This window comes from Felis catus, chromosome X (assembly GCF_018350175.1).
Source record: "Felis catus isolate Fca126 chromosome X, F.catus_Fca126_mat1.0, whole genome shotgun sequence".
Taxonomy (NCBI): domain Eukaryota; kingdom Metazoa; phylum Chordata; class Mammalia; order Carnivora; family Felidae; genus Felis; species Felis catus.
The window spans coordinates 17966156-17984641 of record NC_058386.1 but is presented as its reverse complement, the minus strand read 5'-3'; the positions used below and the strand labels follow the sequence as shown (position 1 = coordinate 17984641).

At 40.8% G+C, this 18486-nt stretch overlaps 1 protein-coding gene across 3 annotated transcripts in view; it reads left to right on the top strand.

Moving 5' to 3' along the window:
- The window catches only part of SMPX (small muscle protein X-linked), a 103623-nt gene extending 86921 nt beyond the window's left edge, over positions 1-16702 (top strand). For all 3 annotated transcript variants that reach the window (XM_045050900.1, XM_045050901.1, XM_006943622.3), the window contains exon 5: positions 16299-16702. The gene's annotated coding sequence lies outside the window, so the exon portion shown is untranslated. The remainder of the gene's footprint in view (positions 1-16298) is intronic.
- The last annotated feature ends 1784 nt before the right edge of the window (positions 16703-18486 follow it).

The window sequence follows — 18486 nt, the reverse complement described above, 5'->3', positions numbered from 1 at the left end:
GGCAAACTAGGGCCCATAGGCCAAATACAGTTTACCACCTGGTTTTCTTTTTAAACTTTTTATTTTGAAATAATTCTAGATTCACATGCAGTTGTAAGAAATACACAAAGAGATCCCTGGATGCAATGATTTGGAAGAAAGAAGAAAAATCATTTTTCTAATCTCTGTAGAAATATTTCTCAGGAAGGCCTTGCCATGTTTCAAATATATGCAGAGACAAAAAAGCCGGATTTGATACTCTTTATTCAAGCATACTGTTATGGATATCTAGGGATTGGAAGGAAAACACAAAAGAGGTTCTAAATTTGAACATTTTTCAAGTCCAATACAAGACAGGACCGGGATCACAGCTACTTGGCTGATTGATTGGCAGTTGCATAGCTTTTCCCAAATATTGTGGCATAAGAACTGAAGCCAGTTTCTGAACAACGGAGTTGTCCAGCCTTGGGCTTTCAGTGGGAATCACTTTGTTTTTATTCTAGTTATCGTAGTCTTGGAGTCAGGCAGCAGTGAATTGCTGGATACAGCTAGACCTGTGGTTGTAGGTGCAGACTGCACACTCGGATCACCAGGACTTGCCTGAGACCCACCTCTGACCAATTAATTCTTTGAGGGAGGGGTATGTTTCACAAGATCCTAAGGTGAGTATAACACGCAGTTTGGGTCAGAAGGACTGAGTTAGAGAAGGTTTCTCAGTTCCTCCCAGGACAAACCAAACTGAAATGTTTCTTGCTTAGAAAAGTGTTCCTTTGGTTGAATGTCAAGGTTGCTGGTATGAAAGTCCCTAAATGTGGGAAATAGCTAAGCATTCTTGAAAAGCCATGTAGCATAAATATACACTTATTCATAGGGTGGTCCAGTAGTGAGCCACAGCCTCGTTTGGGATAGCACATAGGGAAGAGATATTGTTATCCAGAATGCCAGAGGAGTCCAGAACAACAGTCATATTGAGCTTAGTAGGGGCTGAAGACACTCTGGTCCCCACTAGTGAGTATGCTGTGCCTTGTCAGTGTTGTGATGTATTTAGCCAGCAATACGTAAAGTCATACTCTAATAGGTCAGGGGACCATCCGTGTCACTTAGTCCAACCCAGTCCAGTAGGTCCTCTCTATATTCCCTGTTTTCCAGATATGTCCCCTACCCTGGAGAGTGACTTGGGTTTAACAATGAACTCAGCAACTTTTTATCTCTATCCCAATCCACCTCACTCTAAAAACTGTCAGGGCTGCTGTCCCCTCCAAATAATCCCAGTCGCACCCTTTGGAGTGACTCATTGAGAGTCCAAGTAAGTCCCATTCCATTGGAGTTTCTTTTAACTAGTTCTACCTTTGGGTATAAACATAATATAAGTGGGTTATATTTTTAGTGTGATATGCAAAGTACTAACTGCTGAGTGCTGAAGTGTTGCACTGTAAGCTTTGGTTCAAGATCAGTCAGCTATGTTGGCCTGCTCCTGCAAAGTTGAATCCATGAGTTCTCAGGATGCCAGATCTCTAATGTCTGGCTATCCACCATTTCAGAAATGCCCAAAGCAATATGTTCCTACCCTGTGGCTAAGGAACTGGTTTTTGACATAAATGCCATTTTTTTCATGATTCCTACCAGTAACACCTATTTATTGACACATAAAATATAAGAGCTGGGCTTGGCTTACAGCAGTTGTAAAATATATATATATATATATATATATATATATATATATATATACACACACACATATATACACACATATATACATATATACACACACATACATATATGCGTATATATACATATATGTATATATGTGTGTATATATGTATATATGTGTGTATATATATACGTGTATATATATACATGTATATATATATACATGTGTGTGTGTGTGTATATATATATATATATATATACACACGTATATATATATAAATTTTTTATTTAAATTCCAGTTCATGAACATACAGTGTAATAGTTTCAGGTGTAGAATTTAGTGATTAAACACTTATATACAACATCCAGCGCTCATCTCGACAAGTGCCCTCCTTAATCCACATCACCTATTTCACCCATCCCCCTCCCAACTCCCCTCTGGTAGCCATCAGTTTGTTCCTTATAATTAAGAGAGTATTTCTTGGTTTGCCTCTCTTTTTTCCCATGTTTGTTTGTCTTGTTTCTTAAATCCCACATATGAGTGAAACCATATGGTATTTGTCTTTTTCTGGCTTTTTTCACTTAGCATAATCCTCTCTAGTTCCACCCACATCATTGCAAATGGCAAGATTTCATTCCTTTTTTATAGCCGAGTAAGATTCTATTGTATCAATATACCACATCTTCTTTATCCATTCATCAGTTGATGGACATTTTGGCTCTTTCCATCATTTGGCTGTTGAACAACTGTCTTACCTATTGCTGTGTAACAAATTTCCCCAAACCCAGCAGCTTAAAACAATAATAAATATTATCTCAGAGTTTCTGTGGGTCAAGAATTCAGCAGTGACTGAGCTGGGTGGTTCCAGCCTGGGGTCCCTTGTGCGGTTGCAGTCAAGACATCAGCTGAGACTACAGTCATCTAAAGCCTTGACTAAGGCTGAAAGATCCACTTTCAAGACAGTGCATTCATGCCACTGGTTAATGGGTGCTGACTGTTATCAGGAGGCCTTGGTGCCTTCCCATGTGAACCTCACCACTAGGCTACTTGGGTGCCCTCACAATATGGTGGCTGGCTTCTCCCAGAGCAAGTGATCCAAGAGGGAGCAAAAGTACAACATGCAGTGGCTTTTATGAGCTAGCCTTAGAAGTTACATTCTGTAATTTCTGTAATGTTCTCCTGATTACCCAAGTTAGCCCTATTTGGTGTGAAGGGGACTATACACGGGTATGAATACCAGAAGGCAAGACTCACTGGGAGCCATCTGGGAGGATGCCTACAATATCACCTTTAAAAAAAAAAAAAAACAGTGAGAACACTGAGGTCCAGAGAAGTGAGGTTTGCCCAAAGTCACATAGCCTTAACATTTCAATATTTGTTTTTCTTTCAACCCCAGTGATCCTCACCACCCACACTTTCTTGTATTTATTTAAAACACCAAATGTTGTTTATCTTTGGGAAGATTAGAAAGATTATTTCCAAATGTGAAGCCAGTTTCCCTGAGGTTTTTTTAACAGAAGAAGCCTTCAGAAACCAGACAACGTGTAAGCAAAGTGCATCTCTGAGCACTCAGGAAAGGTTTTTCTTCATTTCCTTGGGTCATTAGGGAGGAAGTGCTACAGAAGGAGGGAGAAAAAAGCAGAACATCTAAGGGAAGACAAATACAGAAGAGAATCCAGTGTTTGAGGGATAAATTTTACCTTTTTGCATGCTCTTCTCTCTCCTCAGCTTGTTCCCATATTGTGATGGTTTTCCTGCTCTTTCTTTTGATTTCTGAGGGTGAAAGCAAGAAAAAAGAAGACAATAAATAAGAAAAAAAAATCAGAGTATCACCAAAAATCAAAGCATTGGCAAGGCCACCCTCCTTAGGAGTTTGGGTTTCACTAATCCCAGATAAAAGACAGTGATCTGGCCACAAGGACTCCCTAGGAAAATCACAGAATTTTTTTCTGTAAAAACTTATGTTTCTGAAAACACACATACGCACACAAAGATTTTTAACTGCAAGACTCAGAACTGATCAATATTATCAGTTCTTTTCTCTTCAGGATCCTCTTTGAAATAGCCATCTCCTAAGAAAGGCAGCAATAAGAAAGAAACCTCTTCCTTATTCTCTATCCCTTTTCAGTCAGTTAAAAACTGACAAGGCCTGTCATCTCTGATCAATGTAATTGTCAGGAGACACAACGGCTTTCTCCCTGCTTGACCTATTTTGTCTAATGGGGCCCACTCATTTGTCCTCTGCCACACTACCTTCTCTCCTGAGTTTCATTTATAGCAGGGTGTATTAATGGTTAAATCGTTAGAAGTGGATCTGTCTCCCTCCCAAGGCTTATTTCCCCTATTCAATAAATTAAGCCACGGGATTGGAGAGACTGTCCATTTCTGCTCTATTTAAGTTAGATTCTTCCTTGCCCACAAAATACTGCGAACCGACAGGTGAGAGCTCAGTATGAGTTCCCACTGCCCGCCCAGCAGTCTGTGGTCACTTGCTATTTGTTTCCTATTTAGTTCTCTAAGAAATGCTTGTGTGGCCCATGGGAATTTTCCTAAGCCCTTGATGGAAGTCTGATATCTGGAGCTGAAGTGCTTTACTGAGGAGCTCTTGGGCATTTGCGCATACTGAAGGACCTCCTTTCTCAATCCTCAGGCGAGAGCCCTTGGACAATTGGTAGGAGGTTCTGATATATTTGATCCCTCTCTTCACCTTGAAAGAAGGTATGCAAACTCCATTCATCCACCATTCTTGTTGCTGTCACACAGGTGACCTCACTGAACAATTGGAGCATTAATGGCCCACAGCTGTCAAAGTGACCTGTGCACTTCCCTTCTCAAAGCCTTTTCTCACTTGTTTGTAGTTGCCAGAGCCCTGCAGTCAAGACTTTTCAAAAACAAAAGTGATAATGTCACTGCCCTGCTGAACATCCTTCAGTGGCTCCCCATTACCCCAGGAACCTGCATTAACTGGCTCACACTCACCAATTTTTCCCCATCTTGCATTTCTGCCCCTTCAGGGCATTCCTTCTCTAACCCTAGTGAACTTCTCCCAGTCCATGGAGGTGCCACGCTGACACGAGGTCTTTACACATGCTGAGAATTTTCTTTGCAAGTCTTTCTCTCCTCCCCTACCTATTAGCTGGTTCACTCCCACCCCTCATGCAGTCTCAGTTTAAATACACTTTCTGGAAAGCCCATGGCCTTTTAACGGGATAGCACCCACAACAGCACCCACAGCAGCTGTCATTTATTTTATTGTCTTACTTTCGTTCTAGATGTTCAATTCCTTGAAGGGGGTAACTTGTCACTTGTCCCCTAGTGTGCCCACAGTGCCTAATACATTTTCTGACATATGATGTAACCAAATTTAAGCCAGGCATTTAAGACCATTTAACCACCAAGCCACATCCAAAAGAAACCTAAATTGATTTCCAAAAACGGCCTCAAAAATGAATGCAAATCTTCATCTAAGAAAGATTTACATTGTAAAACACATAGTAACACTACCCCAAAAGTCTCTTGATTCATTATCAGCCCAAGATTCCTTCACCCTGGAGACTTCTTACCCCAAATATCTCATTATTTACCTAAAACCCAGCTATCCACTGGTTGCCCCAGCCCTTCTTTTTTTCGTATAATTTTGAGTCAGTTTACTCCTTTCAATTCTACACTCCAGCCCTTTAGACCTCCACCAGCTGTCAACACCACAAAAGCTTCAAGCCAAGATGACAACGACTGAATCTTGCTTGGAAGGCAGAGGTGGAGGAAGGGATGTGTTGACTTATAAGCTTTTTGTGGGACTTGTTTTTTGTTTTTTGTTTTTTTTGTTTTTTTTTTTTTTGCTATATGGGAGGCACTCTGCTAAATGCTTTATTAAGTAATGCTCCCAACAACCCTACAAGCTCCATACTATTAGTTTCCTGTACTTCAAAAGAACACTTGCCCAAGGTAGCACAGCTGGGAAGCAGGAGAGCCGGGATATGAAGGCAGAGTCTGCGTTAAAATGTTTCCACACTAGGCGTTCAGTAAACATTAGTTGAACATATAGACAAGGGTCCCACCTGGGAACCAGTTTGGAGGCTGGCAAGGCAAAGGCTTTTAAAGCATTTTCTCTGGTGAATTGATTGCAAGTATACGTGAACGCTTTATTTCAAAGTTGCTTTTAAAAAGGGGGAATGAGAGATACAGCCTTCCAATTATGGAATGTATAAGTCATGGAGACGAAAGGTGCAGCACAAGGGAACACATTCAATGGTACTGTAATAGTAATACGTGGTGAAAGACAGTAGCTATACTTGTGAGCACAGAATATCATACAGACTTGCTGAATCACTATGTTGTACACCTGAAACTAATGTAACGCTGGTGTCAACTATGATTCAATGAAACAAACAAAAAGTTGCTAAAAGAGGCTTCAAAAAGTGAGTTCTCTGCTACAAGGCTAATTTAGTAAGGCAGGTAAATCTAATTTCCAAGAAGGGGCCATTAATCTAATCAAAGTTGATCAGAAAATCATTCATATGTTTTATCACAAATGCCCCAGAAGGGACTGTTCATCACACTAGAGCACACAGCTGTCCCAGCTCAGGTTTGGGATCATTTTCTTTCACAGAAGCATTTCTCAACCTCAGCAATATTCACATTTGGGCTGGATAATTCTTTGGGGGTGTGGGCTGTCCCAGGCCCTATAGGATGCTTACAGCATCCCTGGCCTCTACCCACCAGATACCAGTGGCATCCCCTCCTCCTGGTTGTAATAACCAAAATGTCTCTAAATATTGCCAAATGTCCATGGTGGGGAGGAGCAAAATACCACCCCACACACTGCGAATGACTCCTCTAGGCCCTTGATTCTCAAAGTGTGGTCCACGGACCAAATGCAATAGCATCTCTTGGAAGGTTGCTAGAAATGCACAACCTAGGCTCTACCCCAGAGCTCCTGAGTCAGAATCTGCAGTTTAACAAGATCGCTAGGTGCTTCCTATGGGCATTAAAGTCTGAGAAGCCCTTCTAGACCAGTGGTTGTCAACCCTACCTGCACATAAGAGGCCTTGGGGAGCTTTAAAAAATACTGATCTCACCCCCAGAGACTCTGAAGTCATTGGTCTGGGGCAGCCTGGGCCTTGGGATTTTTTAAAACTCTCCAGGTGATTGTAATGTGCAGCCAAGTTTATGTTTCTTGTTGTGGATAGTTTAGGAACAACCTGCCCTACAACTTTGGGAGTAATTTCCAAAAGCCTGTAAGCAAGACCTCACATCTCCAGAGTGATGCTTCTTTCCTTTCCATGAACATCCTTCTTTTTTGACTTATTATCACTTTTCAGATGATAAAATGAAGGTCCTTTGATGATAGCTTTGAAAGGTAAATTTGCAGCATCTGGGTGGCTCTGTCGGTTAAGCGTCCAACTTCAGCTCAGGTCATGATCTCGTGGCTCGTGGATTCGAGCCCCATATTGGGCTCTGTGCTGAAAGCTCAGAGCCTGGAGTCTGCTTCCGATTCTGTGTCTCCCTCTCTTTCTGCCCCTGACCTGCTCACGCTTTGTCTGTCTGTCTGTCTGTCTCTCTCTCTCTCTCAAAAATAAACATTAAAAATGTAGGATTTGGCCATAACCAAATTGAAATCATGGTTGGAAAGATTTGGAAGAAAAATGAAGTCATTGGCTTAAGTTTCCCCAGATAGCTTTTTAAAGACGTAAAAGCCATATAGTCAGTGATATTGTAATGGTGTTGTATGGTGACAGATGGCAGGTACACTTGCAGTGAGCACAGCATAATGTGTAAACTTATCAAATCACATGTTGTACACCTGAGGCTACTGTAACATTGCATGTCAAGTATACTAAAAAAATTTTTTAAACCCCTTTAATTAAAAAAAGAAGAGACATCAGAATATCTCAAACTCTTGCTAATTTAAAAAAATGTCTGTACTTGAAAAAATTCCAAACATTAAACAGCAAACTCTATCAGGAAAATTGTTTTGCATGAAATGTGCAATAATATAAAGAGCCCGTGAAAATTGGGAAGCAAAACACTAACACCTTAATAGATAAATAAAGGAAATGAACTCACAATTCACAAAAGTGGATGTATAATTAGAGAAGCATGAGAAAATGTGCAGCCTGACTAGTAATCAAAGGGATGCTCAATGGAAAGAGTTACCAATTTTCTTTTTACAATATTCACAAAGATGAATGGGACAATGATCATGGAACAGGCCCTTGCTCATTCCCTCAATAGATAGTGAGTGTCTTCTGTAGAGTAGGCACTCCGCTAGCCTACACAGGCTGTGGGGCTTACTAAATGGAAAAGTTCCAGCCACTGAATTTCCATCTCCCCCAACCCAGCTGGGCCTTGATGGAAGGCATCCTAAAGAAGATGTTCATGTGGGAAAAGTTTTATTCATTTACAATAGCAAAATTGATTAAAAACACAAATGCCCATTAACAGGATTATGATTAACTAAACTTTGGTGAATCCACCTGATGAAATACTACAGACACTATTTGTTATATAATGAATAATTAATGAAAAAAGAATACAAATAGTAGAAAACTGGAAAAATGGTTCAGTAATAAGGTAAACTTTGAAAATGCTACATGGTGTCATCCCCACAATCCAAAACCCACAATATGCATCTGTATATTTAGAGCTCTGAGGAGCCCTAGGGGTGCCTGGGTGGCTCAGGTGGTTAAGCCTTTGACTTTGGCTCAGGTCATAATCTCACTGTTTGTGGGTTCAAGCTCCATGTCGGGCTCTGTGCTGACAGCTCAGAGCCTGGACCCTGCTTCTGATTCTGTGTATCCCTCTCTCTATGCCCCTCCCCCGTTCGTGCTCTGTCTCTCTCTGTCTCAGAGATAAACAAACATTAAAAAAATAAAGCTCCAAGGAGCCCTAAAACTTAGAAAATGGTTTATCTTTGTTTAACCCAGTATTTCTCCATTTATCTGACCATAGAAAGTTTCTTTTTTTTTCCCTCCCCTCCTTTTCTTTCAAAAGTGAAACTTTATTGTCTCTTGGAGCTACTATTTCTCACACCCACCCACCAACCAACCAACCAACCAACCCAGGATATGCTAGCATATACGGTAGTATTTAAAAGCTATATATACACTGGGTGTTGTATGGAAACCAATTTGTCAATAAATTTCATATATAAAAAAAATTTAAAAAAAATAAAAAAAAACGAAAAAAAAATTTAAAAATGAAAAAAAGCTATATATACTATATATTCTTAACTTAAATTTAAATTAAAAAAATAAAATCTATGTAAAAATAAAAGCCATACATGCTATGTACATAAATTAAAAAATTCATCAAGTTGTTCACTTAAGATTTGTGCGTTTACAAAAAATATTAGAAAGAAATCCTGCTAAATTCTGAGAAAGCAAGAAATATTTTTAAGTTAAATTTTGATGTACATTAGAACAAGTACAAGAATGTTTAAGTCAAATTATTGATACACCACAGACAGGCAAGGTGACTCTGATACTGTCAATATGTACAGATTACTTGTGCCCATTTTATATAGGTTTTGAAAAAGGGGTTAGCATAGGGGAAAGAGCTCCAGAAAGGTTTTAAATCCTGGACTGGCCATTAACTAGTTGTGTGACCTTAGACAAGCAAGTCAATTTATCTGGATTTTAACTTCCTAATTTCTAAAATGAGAAGCAATACTAAAATTTTAGTTCTGTTAATCTTCAAAAATAGTTTTAAAGCTTTGTAGTTCTATCTTTGCCTGATGGTACATCAAAAGCCATATTTTTATTTGAATACTGAATCTTTGGACCTCTTGGTACCATCATTGTTACTGTAAAAACAAACAAAGTCAGTCAGCTCTAAGGTGATCTCAATGGCAATGTGTTTTCCAGGATGCCTTATGGGTGAGAGACAGAGAGGCCTATATTTATTTTACAGATTCTGTTAACTTTATGTCAAGAAATTGGTTTACCATTTGGATGTTCCAGAACCTGTGACTGCTACAGACAGTTGCCAGATACTTCTAAGAGGATGCTGGATATTTCTGATGTAAGCACCATTGTCTATAGGCCTTGAATGCTTAGGCCTGAACAACACAGAAGGGTTTCGCCATCTTTGGAAACTTGGAGAATCTCTTGGATGAGACAGTAGTCTACTCCATTTTGTTTTATCACTTTGTCTACCTTTGATGTTTGTGAGTTCTGTTTTGTGTGGGAAGTCTTGGGTCAGCTTTCTCTAGTGAAGTCACTGGCTCCTTTTGAAATAGGGAGGTCTGTGCTCTGGTAGATGGAGAGAAATTGACCACAAAACCAGGAGATGTCAGTGGTGACTAGTCTTGGATGATGCCCTTTTCTCCACTAAGATCTCCCCAAATTCATTGTTGTCTCAGCTGCTGTCCCAGGCCCTTGACTCTGGCTTGATTACTTAATACAACAAATTCGCAGTACAATAGGATTAAAATAAAACCTTCTGAGCTTGTTTTAATGAGATTTGACCTGGACATGCAATTTTCCTTTTCCTTACTCAAACTTTCCACGTCAAGCACAGAACACTATTTGAATCTGGATTTTAGGTGCAGAATTTTAAAAAAATGTCCTACTCTTTGTGCTTTTTCTCATATTCCCTGCTTCTAATAGCTATTGGTAGAAAGATTTCAATTTTCACTTTATCCACCAAAAGCTTCATGATGCATAAAAGCCAATTTGGGTGGATGTTTCATGGTTTAAGAAAAAGATTTTAAAGTTTTTATTTAGAGTTTTGTTTCTTTTAATGAGAACTGTGGGTTTGGAGTTCACCTGAGTGCAATTCCAGGCTGTGCACTTCCTCTTGTTTCCCTGACCCTGGTGTGGGAGGTTCTGTAGGAGCCATGATTATAGCTTGCACTGCCTCCTCTCTGTGCTGTCATTTACATGACACAGTGTGTGTGAATGTGCTTCATTAACTCTGGAGGGCCCTGCCAATGCCCTCTGACCAATTCCAAAGCTTCAGCTAGTTTTCTCTAGGTGCATGGCTACCCCCTGCACATGGAACCAGACAGAATGTGAGATACACCTTTCTCTTGACTACTTTTGAGTGTCACTGTGTTTATGGCTCTATGATTTAGCACCACGCAGGAGGAAGTAATCATTGCACAGTCCCTGAGTGTCTGGTTAAAGGACTAAATGCAGACAAGTGTTGAGTGGACTCCGTTTCATAAATGATGTATGAGGGGCCACAGCCACTATGACTAACAGAGCTATAAATGGATCATGGCAACGTGTAAACATCACATGCTCCTCAGCCCAGACTTAAGGTGACACAAGGGAGGTATTTGGTGTAGCACCCCTGTACTAGCCAAGGTGTGTCTTTCCCAAATATAAACTAGAAGTGGTGACTCTGTGTCTTTTTGATTTAAGTACAAAAGGAGTGTGGGATACCTGGCGAGTGACTGTTCAGCAGAATGCCTCATGTTCCCCATCGTTCTCACAAGTGTCCCCTATAGGAGAACAGGACACAGGAGAATAGCTGACAGCTGTTGTCTAGGCAGCAAAGCAGTGTGGCCCGGGATACCGCCCAACACACTTGCATTCCAACAACTCGACAAACAAGTGTGCTTTGCGGCATGGGCAATTTTAGCTCTGGATCCTTTCCCATTGTTCCCATTTCTAAAATTGAGCCCTGACCCCAGGTCTCTGAATTCCTGCATTCTTGTATTCTGGTAACCGACAGGTACCCCAAGAACGCACTGAGGCCCAGAAGGCTAAGGATGGAGACTCTGGTCCTTTGGAGGCTTTGCAGTGCTGGCAGAACCATATGTGACCTCAGCTATCAGCAGTGTCCTGTGTCCAGGATTGCTGGGTCCTCTTGGATTCCACTGGGACCTGGGAGGGAGAGGGAAAGCTGGGGGGTTGGAGAGGACAGGGTGGTCTGCAGAAGGACAGCTGCCATAACTCCTCTCTGCTCTATCTGCTGCCTCCTGCCTGGCTCCTTCTACAAGGAATAATCAAGTTCACACTGTAGATTAAATGAACTAATTGTGTAAAGTGGCACATAATAGGAGGTCAAAAAGGACACCACCGCCATCAGCTCCTTCTCCATTCCCCTATGAAGCACAGGCCGATGGTTTGGGCACAGGGGCCCTTCTTTCACCAGGTTCCCCATGCTTCCCATGGCTTGCAGGCACACTAAGTGAAGGGGAAGAGCACAGTTCACCTGGGAATAGTGTTGCATAAAGAACTCCAGACATTTGTTTCTTTATATCATATGGCCATCTTACAGGGCCAAGCGTTATCTAGGAAAACTGGGTCAACATTTCCCTATGTTTCCAAAACTGTCCCAAAGATAGAGGTCTACCATCTGAACCCAGTCATGAGGGGTGCCTTAGGGCTTTTAAATACTCACTGAAGGATCATTGCAAATGGATCATCCTATACTGAGAAGTACAGCCATAATTTCAGGCACCTGGGACGTGTATGTGATGGTCAAAGTCCATATTGAGCCTGTTACAGAAATGGTTCCCATTTCTGGGTTGCAGATGGCACTTCACGGTCTGGACACTTCTTGGAGAGAAATCACACCTCATGGAACATGCTTCAGTGACAATTTGCTATGACTCATCACCCCTCCCACGCTGCTCAGAGAAGCTGGAGGAATGTCTCAGCTTCAAGGGCAGATTGTCATGGGCCTCTCACTTAGCCAGAAAGACTGGCCATATGTCACCCAGCACGGTCACCACAGTAATCACATGGCTTGAGTGTACCACATTAGGGCTGAGGGCAGATGTGACAGCACCATGGGGATGTAGCACATCAAATCAACACTTCTGGTTTAGTGTGTCCCCCCTCACTCTTTCCTGCTGCCTCGCACTGAAGAAGGTGGCTTTGGCTGTAACTCCAACTCCAGTTCTCTTCCTGTTCTCACTTCCCCAGTGGTCCCACTGGTCAGTCAGCAGGCCCCTGCTCTGTGTCAGGGGCTGTGATAGGCAGTAGGATGTAAAAATGAATAGGACATGTTCATACGCTCCTAGAGGTCACAGCCTAGTGGCAGGACAGCTATGTGGGAATGACATGAGAGGAGAGAGGGCACATATAACAGATAATTACAGTGCAGTGTGTTAATGCGGAGAGTCACGGGGAGGGACTTTACTCAAAAGTTATAAGCACAGAGGGCGAGGCCTGACAGCTCTTCTCACATTACAAAAGCAGTGAGGGTCCAGCAAACTCAGAGTGTGGGGCGTGTGAGGGAAAGTGGTTAGATACAGACTGGCTGGAAGGCCCAGATGAGGCTGGGAGTTTTGCTGGCCAACAAAATGAATTTCATCCAGAACTCCTGGGCTGGGAAGGGGTTGGTATCTTGCTTCCTCTTGGTGACTGGCTTGGACAGAAAACAGGAGTTTCTAAAAAAAAAGCTAAAGAAATATGAGAGCCTATGCCAACTGCTATTGATAATGTTTTCTGTTTTATAATTATTCATCTTTTCCCATCTTTCCCTCTGGTTTGAGAATTATCCAAACCTTCCCTGTTAGTGGAGTGGAAAAAGCTCTGGAGTCAAAACACCTGAGTTCGAATCCCAGATTTTCTATTCACCAGCTATGAGACTTTGAGCTACTTTTGACTTCTGACCTCTCTGTATTTCATCTGGACAACGAGTATAGGCATACCTTGGAGACATTGTGGCTTTGGTTCCAGACCACTGCAATAAAGTGACTGAAATGAATTTTTTGGTTTCCCAGTGCTTATAAAAGTCATGTTTACACTATTCTGTAGTCTATTAAGTGAGCAATGTTATATATATATATATATATATATATATATATATATATATACACATTCCTGCCTTAAATAAAACACATTATTACTAAAAAACTGCTAACCATCATCTGAGCTTTCAGCGTCACCATCTTTTTGCTGGTCTTGCCTCCATGTTGAGGGCTGCTGACAGATCAGGGCAGGGCTACCGAAGGTTGGGGTGGCTGTGGCAATTTCTTAAAGTAAGACAACAGTGAAGCCTGCTGCATCACATGACTCTTCCCTTCCCTTTAACAGTAGAGGCCACTGTAGGGTTACTAACTGGCCTAATTTCAATATTGCCATGTCTCAGGGAATAGGGAGGCCCGAGGAGAGAGATGGGGGAACAACCAGTCAGTGCAGCAATCAGAACACACCCAACATTAAGTTTGCCATCCTACATGGGAACAGTATGTGGCATCCCAAAGCAATTACAATAGTATCATCAAAGGTCATTGGTCACAGATCACCGTAACAAATATAATAATGAAAAAGCCTGAAGTATTGTGAGAATTACCAAAGTGAGACAGAGACACGAAGTGAGCAAACACTGTTGGAAAAATGGTGCCGATAGACCTGCTCAGTGTAGGGTTGCCACAAACCTTCAATTTGTAAACAATGTAGTATCAGCAAAGTGCAATAAAGTGAAGCACAATAGAACAAGGGGTGCCCATGTAAACAGAGAGTGCATCACGGCGATGCTATAAGCGTTAAATGACATGACAGGCTCTAAGAAAAAACACCAGAAAGCAAAGCTTTCTAAAAGGCCTCTGCTACAGGAGAGATACCCTTTTGCACTGCTGGTGGGAATGCAAACTGGTACAGCCACTCTGGAGAACAGTATGGAGGGTCCTCAAAAAGTTAAAGTAGATCTACCCTACAATCTAGCAATTGCACTACTAGATATTTATCCAAAGGATACAAAACTACAGATTCAAAGGGGTACATGAACCCTGATGTTTATAGCAGCATTTTCAACAATAGCCGAACTGTGCAGAAAGCCCAAATGTCCACTGACAATGAATGGATAAAGAAGATGTGTGGGGTGTGTGTGTGTGTGCGCGTGTGTGTATATATATATGTGTGTGTATATATATGTATATGTATACATATATATGTATACATATACATATATATACATATATATATCATGGAATATTACTCAGCCATTAAAAACAATGAAATCTTGCCATTTGCAACGACATGGATGGAGCTAGAGAATATTATGCTAAGCAAAATAAGTCAGCCAGAGAAAGACAAATACATATGATTTCACTCATATGTGGAATTTAAGAAACAAAACAGATGAATGTATGGGTGTGGGGGGGGGGAAAGATGGAGGGAAACAAACCCTAAGAGTCTCTTAATGATAGAGAACAAATTGAGGGTTGATGGAGAGAGGTTGGGGGGGAGATGGGTTATATGGGTGATGCATACTAAGGAGGGCACTTGTGATGAGCACTGGGTATTGTATGTAAGTGATGAATCATTGAATTCATCATTGAATCCATTCTACTGTATGTTAGCTAACTAGAATTTAAATAAAAATTTGAAAAGAATAAAAAGACCTCTGCTATAGAATTCTCCTCAGGGCTCACTGGCCATGACTGGATCCCACAGCTGCCTCTAGTTTTAAGAGAGACTGGGAGGTAGAGTATTTGCCTATCAGCCTTTGTAGTAGAGAAAAAACAAGGGTGAAGGTAGTTGAGAATGGATACAGAGAGAGACAAGCCGGTGGGTGACTAGGTGGCTCAGTTGGTTGAGCTTTTGACTTTGACTCAGGTCATGATCTCATAGTTTGTGAGTCTGGGCCCAGTATCGGGTTCTCTGCTGTCAGCACAGGGCCTCCTTCAGATCCTCGGTCCCCACCTCCTTCTTTCCCTCCCCTGCTCACACACACTCTCTCAAAGATAAATAAAACATTTTTAAAAATTAAAAAAAAGAGAAAGAGAAAGAGAGAGAGAGAGCACCAAGCCATAGTGTCTGTCACAGCAGTAGCAGAGCTTTGTTTGTGGAGTTTTCTTTCTCCAGCCATTGACAATTAAAAAAAAATGTAGCATTTTATTTGTTAAAAAAGATGCAACATATTCACATAAAATCACAAGGTATGACACCCAGGAATAATGAAAAACAAATGTGTAAATAATGTCCAAAGATCTCTACATACAAGAGATTTTAAAATAAATGGCACCACATCCATGATCTATTGCTGCACCCACCAAAATCCAATGGGTTAGAACAAAATCATTCATTATACTGGCTCATATGTTTGTGGCTCATTTAGGTTGGGATCACTTATGCACCTCTATTAGCTGGGGCTCTGTGCTAGATGGGGCTTTGTTGGGGAATGTTAGCTGGGGTGGCTCAACTGCACATGTTTCTTATCCTTTTCCTGGGATAAGTAGGCAGGCCAATGGCAGACATACAAGAGAGTTAACAAAAAACATGTGATACCTCTTGAGGCCCAGGGTCATAACTGGCAGATCATTCTGCCTCATTCTGTTGGCTGAAGCAAGTCCCACAGCCAAACTCAGACATGAGGAATTATACCCCACCCACAATAGTAGGAAACAAAAAAGTTACATGGCAATGGAAATAGGCAGGGGTGTAAAATTGGATCCATGATTGCAAATTTACCACAGAGACCAAAGGTCTTCAAGTCATAAATGTAAGGTTAGCCTTATATTCTAATCATTTCAGAGGTAAGCCATCCTAATTTAGTTTGGAATTACTTAAATCACTAGAGCTGAAGTTGATGGTCACAGCTTCTACTCATAGTTCATTTTACATTCATGGAATCAAGAGATGAAGTTTCCAAGTGAAAATAAGGTCTTCAATCTTGACTTGTACCTAACATATTGATTTTCAAGTTATCCCTAAATAAAACCATGAAAACAAAACTAACTCTTCCTTTGGTTTTTATTTTGCAGGTTTGATGTGAAGAATTGAAGAGAAAGAGAATGGATTCAAATGAAAATAGCTCATGAAAAGATTTTATATATTTGTATGAAGATTATGAACCTCCTGAATGCCTGAGACTCTAGCAGAAACGTCTTCTTTGTACATTTATATCTCTTCCTTCTAGTTGGCTGCACTTCTTACTTTATCTTCATGTTTGGCACCTTGCAGAACAAATCAGCTCAAGAAGTCACAACTGGATGGTGTGGTTTTGAGGAAGAGCAGGATTTACTGAGAGGGATAGGGCAATATGAGTAACAATGATTTCCATTGGAAGTTCTCTAAACTACTTCACACACTATTTTGGTCAGTTTGGGGAATGTATTTTAGTTCTTCACGTCCTCAATTATATCAATAAACTTTTTATGAGTTCAAATACTTGAGTAAATGTAAAATGTGAATCTAGACTAAATTAATTTTCATACTTTCAGATAGCTACATATTCTGCCACATGGAGAGAAATGAGATATAAGAACCGACCAAATCCCACATTGCTTAAGTGGGGGTTTCTTCTTTTGAGTAACCAGCTACCATGGGTAAAATTATGGCTGACTGATCACTGCAAATGAAGTTAAATATTGCCCTAAGAACTGGGCATTGTTGATATTCCTCCTCCAAGGATGACCTTTATGTTGAATGCATTTTACTTCCATAGAGGCTCAGAAATTCCCTTTGTTCAGGAGGGAAAGAGTTCATTAAAAGGCACAACAAAATAAAGCAGAAGGATCAGAACAAAAGAGAGGCGCAGGTCATATCTTAGTTGTCCAAAGAAAGACGAAACCTATCTCCTGCTGCTAAGATAGAGAGCCCCTATGAAACTTAATCAGTGGTCAACACCATCATAAACCAAAGAGTTACTCATGTCCCTCCAGAGCCTTCTGATCTTCACAGATACCGGGGCAACATCACAGTGTAAAGGTTTGAGGAAACAGGTTCTGGAAACCACAATGTTTTAAAGGCAAGTGTGTCACCTACCAGGTATACAGAGACCCCAGCATCATGAAATTTTCCTTGCTTCAGTGCCTCCCATTAAAAAAAAAAAATCAGACGTTCTTCTAAACATCCCAAGCAAAAATTAGTCTTTAGCTTTCCTGTTTCTTAGAGATCAGTTTCTAAAAGCAGGATAATTGTGCACAAACACGTGACTGGCTATAGATTCAGGAGGGCCTGATGAGTTTAGGTTTTCCTGAAAGGGCACCCGTCTCTGGGCTGTGGTTTAGCCTGGTGATCTAAGTCTAATATAGATGCATGGGAGGAGACTATCAGTCAGAACAAAACCTGCCAGCTTAATCCTGTTAGCAGAACAGGTCCTAAATAATGTGGCATTGTGTTGCCTTGGGCAATTCCACTCCTTCCTAATTAGGGTAGTTGGGAAGGTTTTTTTTTTTTTTTTTAACCTCAGTATTCCCTTTGTTTATATATAAATGATCCATGTTCGTTTCAAAATTACATTCTGGTTGTATGTTATAAAAATTGTCTTCATACTTTCCTGCAGTCTCCCAAGTCAAATGCGTAGCATAATACAGACCAGAGTCATCAAATTCAATGGATTCGTTGACAGCTTTTAATTTACTATGTGTTTTATTTTGTTAAGGCTCAAATTCACTGTATTTGGGATCTAGCAAGTTCCACATTCTATCATTCATTGGACAGCACATATAAGAAAAGACAGCATTTACTTTCAATGAAGGTATTTAAAAATATTCACAAGCCTCATGCTAAATGGCTCTTTAACAATTCATATTTGGAAGAGCCTTATTTATCTTACTTGTTTGTAAACAACCAATTATTATGCAACTTTTCCATGCGGAAGAAACAAGATACAAGTAGTTGAAGGTTCATTAGGAGAGAGAACACAACCAGACATGACATCAGTTTGAGCAATTAAAGTAAAGCATAAAGTAGAATAGCATTTTCAGTGCCAGCACTCTACATGGTACAAATGTTAGGTATTCTGCTAATAGGTGGGGATGCCCCAGTGTGATCTCAGTAGCCCTGCCCACACTGCCTGGCTGCCTACTCTTGGTGGCAGGCTCTAAGCTAAGTGCTGGGAGGAGTGCACATTCTCCCAGAATATCACCTTGCTAGAAACCCTCTCTCACATCCCCTCTCCCCGCTCCATCCCCATATGGGATTTTCTGATACTACAATACTGTGTTT